This window comes from Emydura macquarii, unplaced genomic scaffold (genome assembly GCF_026122565.2).
Source record: "Emydura macquarii macquarii isolate MOO-44397 ecotype Brisbane River unplaced genomic scaffold, CSIRO-AGI_Emac_v2 contig_2205, whole genome shotgun sequence".
Taxonomy (NCBI): domain Eukaryota; kingdom Metazoa; phylum Chordata; order Testudines; family Chelidae; genus Emydura; species Emydura macquarii.
The window spans coordinates 28,576,078-28,588,296 of NW_027132342.1; the positions used below are offsets into that span (position 1 = coordinate 28,576,078).

The window sequence follows — 12,219 nt, forward strand, 5'->3', positions numbered from 1 at the left end:
GGATACAGCCAAATAGCCTTTAAAGCAAAATGTAAAAAATGAAACATTTTTTAAATAAGAACAGTGGCTCAGGCCATGACAAACCAGTGAGGCTCGTTAGCTTTGGACACACACCAAACCTTGGCTTATGTCATCTTTATTGTCTTTATTTTCTTTACTGCATAACCAGCCTGTCTGGATGTGTGTCTGTTTCATTTGCAGCTATTTTAGAAATAATTGCTTCCCCCTCCCCACTGCCCCAATCTCTTCCTGTTGTTATATTTCTGCTCTCCCCTTTCCCTGTCTGCAGCGATATTAAGAGCACTTTTGTCAACTCATCATGTAAAATAAAGAAACAAAAACAAACGCCCGTCTGCTCACCAGCCTAGAAAAGGTTCTGTTTTAAGCAGCAGATGACATCTTTTTTAAAACTTCCAATTTTATTTGTCTGTCTACCCGTCATAAATCTGTGCCTGTTCTGGAGCCAGTGCTAAGCAGACTTAAGCAAACAAACAGAAAGTTCATGAACAAGCATAAAAAGAAATTTGATATTTCAAAATTAGTTCCTCTGTTTATACAACATAAAAAGAGAGAGGTTACTCACCCCCTGCAGTAACTGGGGTTCTTCGATATGTGGGGTCCCATGAGTGCTCCACATCAGGTGTGTGTGTGTTCTCCGCGCCTTCGACCGGAGATTTTCAGTTCAAGCACGCGCCTTTGATAACCTCATATCCCACACTAAGCCTATATCAGGCTGTGCGGGTGAACTGCCCTCAGTTCCTTCTCCACCGCTCAGTCTCAGGAAGAGATTTCAAAGCAGAGGGGAAGGGGAGCAGGTAGTGGAGCACCTATAGGGGGACACAGCTCAAAGAACCATACTTACTGCACAGGGTGAGTAACCTCTCTTTCTTCTTGGAGAAGAGTCCGTATGGGTGCTCCACTTCAGGTGACTTCCAAGCAGTATCCCCATCAGGAGGAGGGAGCTTCAGAGTCAAGTCCACCACAGAGGAAGGGACTGCACTGCCAATTGCCTCATCAGATCTGGAGACATAGACTAAAGCATGGTGTCCGGAGAAGGTATGTACCAAAGGCCATGTAGCAGCTCTGCAGATTTCAGCAACTGGCACGCTTTTAGGTGGAGCCTAGGGTTGCCAGGTGTCCTGTTTTCAGTCAGACACTCTGGTCAGAGGGGGACAGGAATAGTGTCTGATCAGATGTACTGACCGGCTACCAAAAGTCCAGCTACCGCAGGCGGCGGTGAGGGGGAGACATCAAGCCCTGTCAGCCTCTGCTCAGCTGAAGCCACCTCCTACCTGCATTTTGTGGGCTGCAGCTCTCATCCCAGCCCTGGAGTAGAGGAAGCCCAGCTGGCCGGGGGGAAGGAAGTGGAAAGGATCAAATGACAAGGAAGGGGGAGGAAGGAGCAATCAGGGGGTGGGTCCTGGGGAAAAGGCTGAGCAGGGGGAAGTTCTGGCGCTCCTACTGTAATGTCCAGTCTTTAGAAATTAGAAAGTTGGCAAACCTATGTAGACGTCGTCAACTAAGCTGATACGCTTGTTGCATTGTAACAAGTTGTAATACACCCAGAAATCCATTCTGATAGCCTCTGAGTAAAAATAGCAGAGTCTTTTGATCTGTTTGCAAATGAAACAAACCAGCTAGGGCAGTGTTTCTCAACCTGAGGGTCATGGGACGAGTTTCAGGGGTCATGGGCTTGGGCTGTCAGTCCCCAGCAGCAAGGTTGGGGCAGCTGCAGCTCCATACTTTTTCAAGTCTTAGGCAGTTCAAGGGAAGTTCATAATTTTTTTTTTAAGTCCAAAAGGGATTGCCAGCACAAAGAGGTTAAGAAAAACTGGTCTTAGGGTATTTATGAAATTATTCAGTCCTATGTAGACAGGTTAATATCCTTCTGACTCCTAGGACATGGAGCACAGTCTCCACGTTGAACTTATGTGATTTCGGAAAGAAAACTTGCAGGTAAATGATCTGATTCAAATGAAACTCAGAAGACATTTTAGGAAGGAACTTGAGATGCAGACGTAAGAAAATTATATCATTGTAGAAATTTGTGAAAGGAGAGTCTGCCCTTATGGACCCACTCTCTCCAACTTTGTGGGCTGAGGTAATAGCCACTAAGAAGGCTGTTGTCATAGACAAATTCGATAAGGAGCAGGTTGATATTGGTTCAAAGAGAGGCTTCATGAGACTTTTAAGAACCAAACTAAAGTCCCAAACAGGGGTGGGGACTTTCACAGGTGGAAAGAGATTTCCCAGGTCATTCATGATCCTTGCAGTTGCAATGTGAGCAAATAGTGGTATGAAAGGCTGGTAGGGCTGTCAGATGAACATTCAGAGAACTTAGTGACAATTCTGTTTTCTTTAGATGTGACAGGTATTCCAGAACAAGTGGAAGTGGAGCAGATTGTGGAACAGCGCCTGAGAGTTCACACCAATGATTACATTTTCTCCACTTCCGAATGTAGATTCTGGTAGAATCTTCCCTACTATTTAATAATATGTGCTATGCCTCTGCAGACAGGATGACTGTAGCCATGTGAACCATCTCCGTGAGGTGGAGAATGCTCAGACCGGGGTGCAACAGTCAACTGGCATACTGAAAGAGGAGCTGAGGAGTGCTTGGGAGATTTATTAGTGGATAGAGAGCTAGATGGAACAGGTAAGGAAACCATGCTTGCCTTAACTACTTTGGGATTATTAGGTCCTGTCCTATTCAATTTTGTTCACCATTCTGAGGATCAAAGGCATTGGGAGAGAAAGTATAAAACAGCTTCCCTGTCAATTGGTGTAGGAAGGTGTCCCTCAGGGAACTGTGACCTAACCCCCCTTCTTCCCCGATTCTGAACAAAATAGGTGGTACTTTTCGTTTGTAAATGTTGCAAAGAGGTCCACTTCTGGAAATCCCCAAATCTGAAAAATATTGACCAGAATTTCAAGATTCAGCTCCTATTTGCCATCTTAGAAAAATAGCTGCTGAAAGCATTGGCCATGATATTTTGTCTGCGTGGAATATACATTGTTGAGATTCCTATGCAATGTTCTAGGCACCAGTTCCATAACCTAATTGCTTCGGCACAGAGGGAAGAGGATCTCGCTCCTCCCTGTGGATTGATATAGAACATGCTGGCCATGTTGTCTGTCATGACCCAGATGGATCTGTGTCTGAGGAGAGGCAAACAATGAAGGCATGAATTTCTGTCCACTCTGGGCTCCAGCAAGTTGATATGGAGGGTAGTTTCTTGGGGTGACCATTTTCTCTGCACTGTGAAAGCATCGAGGCGTGCTTCTCATCCTAATAGAGATGCATCCATCACTATGGTGATCATTGGCATCCGTTTGATAAAATGAACCCCTGCCCTTACATTGGGATGAACCATCCACCAGTTTAGGGCATGGTTCAGCTGCTGGGGAACTGACACTTGTCTAGGCTGTGTTTGTTTGGTGAGTAAACTAATCTGCGCCACTCGTGGAAACAGCAAAAGTGTAACCTTGCATGTTGTCATATGACCAAGGAGTTGAAGACAGTTTCTGACTGAAGTCTGGGGACTCCCTTGAATAGTTCTGACAAGGTCTGATAATGTCACTAACCTGTCCATGGGAAGGAAGATCCTGTCTGCTAAAGAATCCAGGGATGCCCCTGTAAATTGATATGTTCTGAACCGGAGCCAGTGTGGATTTTGCCACATTTAACTGAAGACCTAAGTCTAAGAACAGGGAAAGCATTTTCACTGTGGTAGATGAGCTCTTGGAATGATAGACCCTTAAACAGCCAGTCACTGAGGTACAGGAATACTATGATCATCTGATGATGCAGGTAGACAGCCACCACTGATAGAAACTTTGAAAACACTCTTGGAGCTGAGAAGAGACGGAACAGGAGCACCTGATTCTGAAACTGATCCTGCCCTACGACAAACATAGGAACCTTCTGTGAGACTGATGTATTTTTATGTGGAAGTTTGCATCTTAAAGGTTGAGGGCCGAAAACCAATCCCTGAATTTATAGAAAGAATTATAGCTGCCAGAGTCACCACCCTGAACTTTTGAGGTTTCACACATTTGTTTAGGAGTCTGAGATTTAAGATTAGTTTCCACCCTCCATTTTTCTTTGATATGAGGAAATACCTCAGATACAAGTTTCTCCCTGTGCTGAGCGGGAACTGGTTCTATCCCTCCTAAATGAAGAAGGTTTATTTAGAATCTTAACAGGAACTTACGAGAGGGGTCATTTTAGAGGGAAGGGGAATGAGGAGGTGGGAGGGAAATAAAACATATGGTGTAGCCTGATGATGCCTCACTTTCATCACCCATTTGTCCAAGGTGATACACTCCTGTGTTTGTGGGAAATGGGAGAGTCAGCCTTCATATGGGGAGAGGTGGGCAACATGTTGAAGTTGGCAAGCTAATGGGGGTTGAACCCTGGACTGTCCTGTCAAAACTGACGATGATGAAGGCTGCTGCATAGATGCTTCAGGTGGGTTAGAAGGTCTCATTCTCTGGAACCTTTGTCTCTTTCTAAGCAGTTCTGTCCGTCTCTGAAACCCAGAGAATTGCTTTGCACAGGATCTTCAGCCATGTATGATCTCCTAAACTTCCTTTTGGTTGAAGGAGTGTAGATACCTAACAAGTGTAATGTGGCTCTGGAATCCTTCAGGGTATGTAATGACTTGTTTGTATTTTCTGTAAACAACTTCAGCCCATCAAATGGAATGTCCTGTACCTTATTTTGGACTTCTCTGGTGAAGCCAGATAGCAGTAACCAGGAAGCCCTGCACATCACCACTGCTGTAGAGAAGGAGCAGGACTGCAGTATATACAGCATCCAGAGCTCCGTGAAGAGATTTTCTGGCCAGTAATTATCTCAGCAATAGTAGCCTGAAATTGTTCCCTTTGGTCCAGAGGAAGGTGTTCAATAAACAATCCAAACTTTGTGTAGTTTATGTAGTTATACTTTACCATCAGTGCCTGGTAATTTGACATATGGAATTGTAGGGTTGCTGATTAATAGGATTTCCTCCCCTGCAGGTCCAGGAACTTCTGGTCTCTGTTGTACAGGGTGGACTTATGACGACATTGCTTGCCCATCCATTAAGCACATCAATCACCAGAGATTTAGGTGGAGGGTCAGAGAATAAGAACTCAGAGTTCCTCCAGGGGAAGGAGAGCGAGATCCTGTAGCTCAGGGGTCAGGGCAGGGAGAGCGAGCTTTTCTAGCGCTGGGGTTGTGGCAGGGAGAGCGAGCTCTTCCAGTCCCAGAGCCACAGCGGGGGCACATCAAAAAGGGGTCAGATTGTTATTCCTGCACATGCTCGTGCACGCACGTGTGCGCACTCACATACGTTATTTTTAATTGTCCCTTTTACACAATACTGGAGTTCTAACTGCCCTCCCAAGGAAACCTTCTCAAAAAGCCTCATTCCCTGACCAGGTCGTCAGTCTCAAAGATGATGTTCTCGAGGTTCAGTACCATGGAGGCCAAGAGTTCCTCCATTACTGGTGAAGTGGGAAAGCCCCACGGCTGTAAGTCCAGGCATGGTGCTGGAAAGGCCTTGGTACGGTCTACTGGAGATGGACAGAGCAAACCCAAAAGATCAGTACCATCAAACTTAACTCCTCTGCTGGCACCCTTATCAAGCTTTTTGGTATCGTATAAGCTGCCAGCCACATTGGCGCGATCTGCAAAGTGCTCTAAGCAATCGGTACCGACCAGCAAGTACAAGCATACCGATCCATCGGTGCTGCAACACCTACCAGTACTGCAATACCCCTCGGTGCCATAGCATCTAAGAGAGCTTTGTTGATAGGAAGGGCAATTCTGGCTGGTGTCTCAGAGTGCGGAATATCCAACAGCTGTTGACCTGATCAGGGAATGAAGCTTTTTGAAGAGGGTTCCTTGGGAGGTCACTTGGAGCTTCTCTTTTTATGATGTTTAGAGGAGCACTCTGAGGATGTCCCTTTTCTGAGAGAGTGCTATGTCAATGTTGAAAGGGCACTAGAGGCCCCTGGGGAGTGATATACAGGAAGTTCTTCTGACCTGGCTCTGAAGCACGGTAAAGGGAACATCCCATCATCAGAATTCGCAGTCTAGTTTCTCAGTTTTTCCAAGATTTGAGAGCTAAACAAAAATTACACTAGTAAGGAATGTGTAACTCTCTAGGAAGTGAATGCAATTTGAGTGTCCATCACCGACCAGGATAGCTTCTCTACAGCAACATTTAAAACCTGGTGAACTGGGCATACCCCACACAGGGAGGATTTCACTGGAGGAAAAGAAAAAACTTTTTTTTTTTGATAAGTAAAAGAAACTACAAACTACTACTACTACAAACTTAGATAGCTAGGTTTTAGTTGGAATAAACAAGCATAGAAAAAGCCAAGGCAAACTCTAAGCAGACACACCAAGCTCCATCTCAGAACAAAGAGGTTGAGAAGAAACTGAGTGCAGTTCACCCAAATAGCCTAATATAGCTTCAGTGCAGGGCACAAGGATATCAATGACGCATGCATGGGCTGAACGGACATTGCTAATGAAATTTTCTGATCACAGGTGTGTGTGGCGCATGTGCACCTAAAGTGGAGCACCCATAGGGACACTACTTGAAGAAAAAGTGTGTCTTCCGGATTATTAATACAGATATGAAGCTGTTTCAAACATGCCCAAAATCAGGGTTGCATGCATATGTCCAATTAACATATGGCCTATATGGGCACTCCAAGTATAGTAGGGGTCTGAACAGAATTTATACACTGAAAATAATAAATATATACAATAAGCAAAGATATCAGCAGTAATATGCAAACAACAAAAGAGCAAGAGGTTCAGATAAGCATCCAAAAGTCTTGATATGTGTCCAAAGAAAACATGGATGTCTTGGGTCAGCAGACTGTACTGGAAATCTCATGAGAAACAGGCTCTCTCCTGACTTTTTCAGTATTTCCTAGGCTAATTGGGTCACTGAAATTGCTTCTCTCTTGGCAGTTCAGCTTGTGGCCATGTTCAAAAGAGGAAGCACTGCAGAGCATGTAAATGATGGTAACGAAGTTGGAACAACTTTTTCTAACCTCAGAAATGGCTTGGGGTTAGTCTACTATGAATCATTTGGATTTGCCCGTTCTTGGTGATAAAATTCTTTTAAACCCTTTAATGTGAAATAATAAAGATTCAGAAGGCTGTTTTCATTTAGTCTGAGGAAATCTCAAGGCAAATATCAGAGATCTTTGTATATGCTATACAAATATTAGAATGTAGAAGGGGAAATAAATTTGAGGGAATAAAAGAATGCCATACAACTTTACAAACCAGAACATGCAGTTAGGGAGAACCAACAAAAGTTTGTTAAAACCAAGTATCAACTGAATGCATTTATCTTATGGCCAAATTAATTTTAACACATTATCAAACTTTTAGGAAACCACTGGCAAATAAATGTAAAGGAGAACAGAAATGCCTTTTAAATAAATAAATAGAAAATACCATTTAAGAGCTCAGCTCATTAACAGAATACATGGAAAGACTTTACCATCATTTCCTCTTTTACTAACCTGACAAGACCTGACTTCAGGTTCTGTATTCTTCTGTCAAGAATAGATAACATTCCAGACACATAAACCCATGTAACTAAGTGTAACCTACATAGAAGGGTGATAAGTCAATTTACTTACCAATTCTATGCTATAGAGTTCCTCTTTCTGACTTAAAAGTATTTGCACAGACCATGAATTCCTATCCTTGAGAGACTATAGCTGGGATTTTCTATAGGAAACTTTCTAAATTCTAAAAGTAGAAATTATAATAGGATTCATTTTCTTTCTCTTCTTAGGAATCCAATACCAATCTTTACCATGCGACAGTTACACACTCTCACAAAAAATAACAACAACAAATTACTTTTAATGAATAACACTACAAAGCTAAACCATTACAGCACAGCAGCTACAATGCACCAACTGCACTAACATCACTAAACAGAGATTTGTTATTTTCCTTTAAAATGAAGAATATAACACAGGGCCTAAACCCCAATATATATAATACCTTACAAAATAAATACAGGGATTGGGATTTCTAACAATCAGAGAACTTCTACTTTCACATAGGCTCACCCTGGGTATTATATTGACAATTAAATGAAACAGTTGTACTACATAACCATTTGTTTCAGCATCCACACTGCTGAGCACATACACAACTTCAAATAAAAAAGAAAATTACAAATTACAATTACTGTAGCTGTTAGGCTCACACACTGTCTTTAGTTCAATGATGTAGTACACCTCCCCAAAACATTTGCCCTCTAGTCTGCAATTCCTTCTTTATGGTGTTTCTTCCCCCCATCCACCAATCTGACTTCTGTACAATTACAGGAAACTCTATGGAATTCCAACCCAAAGATTTAGTCTGGGTTACCCCTGACAGCTCCATCTTCTCCCTGCAGGACTGGGCTGGACCTGCCAGTCCTCAACATGGCTGCCAGTTTTGTTCCCCTGACAGAACTACTGCATGGCCAGAAGCTTCCAGATTCTAATGAAAGGGATATGTGTGCAATGCAGGAACGTCTGTCCTTAATGAAGCCATCCACACCAGCTTCAAAATACTACTGAACTTGGTTAACAACTTCCTGCCTTCCTAGCAGTGTGCTGAAATAGCAACTATTTCTTTGCAGTCACTCAAGGCTCTATGTTGCCACCTTGTCTGAGAGCCAGTAGAAACATCAGCTTTAATTACAGCAATAAGTATTTTTGGCTGGACATCATGAAATAAAGAAAAAGAAAGGGGGCGGGGGAGGGGAGGTTACAGAAAGACAGCAGCTCCCTGCTCCAAGCTTTACATGTTTGATGCCATCAATATTATATCCTGGAGGAGACATCCCATCCAGATTCCCACAGGACTTTGGAATAACCAGAGAAGAGATTGCTACCATAGAATCCTTTTTTGGTTTTCTACTAAGCCTAGTGTGTACTGGGAGAGGACTTTGGGTTTAGTGAATGCAGTCTGGACACCCACATTTACATCACACCCTGAGTCACACAGATAAAGCCAGTACGTTACCTGAGTAAATCAGACATCATCAGTAAACCTCATGGTTGCAGCATATACCTCATAGGTGAGTCTTAGCGATTGGAGACACAAAAATTGAATCTTGCTGGAAAAATAGAGGACTGAAAATCAGCCTGTGTGTCCATCAATACAAGGCAACAGAAGTCAGGCTCCAGGCCTTGACAATAGAAAGGCCACCAGGAATGAGGGTACAATGGTGTAAGTCTCTCATAACTCATCCTCTGTCACGGATCATGGAGCAAGCCATGGCAGCTGCAAAGTCAATGGGGTCAGTTTGAGAAGAAGCAAGAACAAACTGAGCAGGAGGTGCAGCCACTGCTTATGGAAGCCTTATAGTACACTGGTTTAAATGTAAAGCTGCCTTCTGCCAGCATAATAGCCCAGCAGGAGGGAATCAAGTGGTTGAACAGCCATCTGCCCTCTCCTGGGGGTAGTCCCCTCCCCTAGGGCAACTTTGTCTATAAGGGCTGGAATTTTTTTCCTCCCCTGTGCTTGTGGGTGTGAATTTTGCATGAAACCTACTATTTGGCTCCTAAAAGGAAGTGAAGTCTTCAGTTTACTTCTGTTTGCCATTTTAAAGCTACACCTGAGTCCCATTAATTATTCAGGATCTTAAATCACTTCAGTTTACCTTAAAAGAAATGCAAATGTTATAACAATGTAATTTATTCCCAAATGATGGTCAGTTTGAATCTTTACTGAACCTCAAGCAAGCAAGCAGGCCAGCATTGGAGTGGTTATTTTCAAATCATCTACTCCTTTAAGTTCAAAATAATTAGCTGAGTCAAGTAGCAAATGGAAAGTTCCCTGCAAGGGTCAGTAAATCGACGGTCTGTAAGTAAGTACTGATTGCTTTGATATAAAGAAGGCCATTATTTCTTGAACCTCTGGAAAGCTGCCCAGCTGGGGCACCTTATAATCTGATTTTTATAAATCCTATTTAACAACTTATTATCCTTATTTTAAAGAGCTGCACTTACAGCTACATAGAATTCTTCTCCAACCTTAACCGCCCCCCCCCCCTTCAACTCCTCATTCTCCCTCTCATAATAACCACCCAGGTCCATTTATGATTAATTGGTGCAATTTTCACCAAAATGATGTATTAAAATTAAGCTCCTTACAGTAATTTTCAATCAAGAACAGGTTATATTCAGAATAGTAAACTGCTCATAAATTACATAATTGCCCTCTTCCTCTCATATCCAGAGATACTAAGATTCCAGAGTATTAATTTTCCTTTGATTGTAAGAGAAACCAATTCTGATCCATCAACACACAGCTTCTGTAGGTATAAGACTTTGTAGAGATTAAACTTTGGCCTAAAGGATAGTAGGAGGAAAAAAAGAAACTGGATAAGAGTAATTGGTTTTACTAAAATCCAGTGATCCTTGGAATGATCAAGATGAAATGCAAAGGTTTGGGTAGTCAGGGGAAAGCAGAAATAAAAATCAGACATTATAAATGAAAAAGAATTATTGGTCATTTAGATCATCCATCTGCCAGCAAAGAATTTTTCCCTACAAAATATCATTTGTGCTTTGTCCAGTCTAGTTTTAAAAGAGTCAAGCCGATGCATTTCCTCATTTTTGTTTTGGTGATTACTTCACTATCTCTCACTGTGAGGAAATTCTTTTTTAAATTCAGCCTAAATTTTCCTATGCTTAATTTCACCCCGGATGTCAAATTATGCTCCTTCCACCATTATAATCTAATTCCTTTCATACTTCAACCAAATTTTGAAGCTGACCTTTGATGGGTTTTTTTCTTTCTTTCTTTCTTTGTTTTGTGACCACTTTTGAACAATTCTCTGACTCTGCCCACAAAAATGGAAAGAGCTTTTCAAGGAGGAATAGAACGAGTGGATGCCCAACTATGCTTTCTGCATGCACAAATGGCTGTTTGCATGAGCAAAAAGGTGTGTAGTGACTGCTGGATAACAAGGCCTTCTACACAGAGGCCCTGTGCTTCTATGCTGGTTCAAGTCCTTACATTTCTGCCCATTTCTTCTCTTGCATTGCCTAATCAAGCAATTGTTGTGCTGTGTGTGCTGACTGAGCTGAGTATCTGCCTCTAAACAAGATGCAAATTAATCAGTCTGCACTCAAAGGGTGACTATAACTGTTTTTACTTACAATGCTGTGTTTAAATAGTCCCTCTGTTATTTATTTATTTTACTTCAAGACTCTTTTTTAGGACTGTAATTGTGTTTCTAGCTCCTCGCTGAAGGCAGGCACTAAGGTGCACTTTGCTGGTGCTGACACAATGCAGGTTGGGAAATGGCAGGTTGCCAGAGGCTAGGCTGGGGCTATGCTAAGCTGGCATCTGTGAAGCCAGCTGGGGAAAGCATGGAGTGATGGATTAAACTCCTGGATCTGGGAGAGGGAACTAGGTGAGCTGCTTGATTCAAATATTCACAAGGGCAAAAATGCGTAGATGCCTTGAGTGGCCTCAGGCTAGATGTAATAACCAGAATAGTGGAAGCTGGTGGCCTTCACAGCTCCTGTGGCAGTAGAACCGGTGTGCTTCCCTTACTAGCTCTTCTCCTCCAGAGCAGCAGTGCCCCCCCACATCCGCTTCTGTCATCCACAGGGACGACCTCAGTTTCCACATATGAAAATGATTCGTTGAGGGAAAATGAGTAGTTTTTTTTTTTTGTTTTTTTTTTTTTTTGCAGAGCTCTAAGTTATCTTTGTTACTGAAGCTTTTTACCATTTAACTGAGAAAGTATAAATGAAAATCTCATCCTATACATTGTTAAAAAAACCCTCAAACCAAACCCTGGAACTTACCTCCTTCAAAAACAAATGTGAATAAAGTGCTGGCAGCTTCAAGAAACAGGCAAACTGAACAGCTACCACACTGTATCCTACTTCTTTTGATTAGGCTGATTTCAGAACAAAGCTGCTGTAGCTGTGCCACTGTTGTGCTGTAGACACTTCTTACATGGAAGGAAGGGGTTGTCCTGGGGTTAGGTCAGCTTAGCTCTGGTACTCAGAAATTGGAATTTTTCAGACCCCTGAGCGATGTAGCTATGGTGATCTAAAATCTAAGTGTAGACCATGCCAAGGAATTAATTTGGCTTCCCCCCTCTCTCCTCCTCTTTTGCTATCTAATAGTACTCTTCAGTGCCTCCTCCATCAGCTGTCTAGTTAGTGACATTT

At 42.6% G+C, this 12,219-nt stretch overlaps 1 long non-coding RNA gene across 1 annotated transcript in view; it reads right to left on the reverse strand.

Annotated features, from left to right (window-relative positions):
* The window catches only part of LOC137160531 (uncharacterized), a 97,602-nt gene extending 88,186 nt beyond the window's left edge, over positions 1-9,416 (reverse strand). Inside the window, exon 1 of the long non-coding RNA XR_010921906.1 lies at positions 9,047-9,416. This is a non-coding gene — a long non-coding RNA (uncharacterized lncRNA). The remainder of the gene's footprint in view (positions 1-9,046) is intronic.
* Between the last annotated feature and the right edge of the window lie 2,803 nt (positions 9,417-12,219).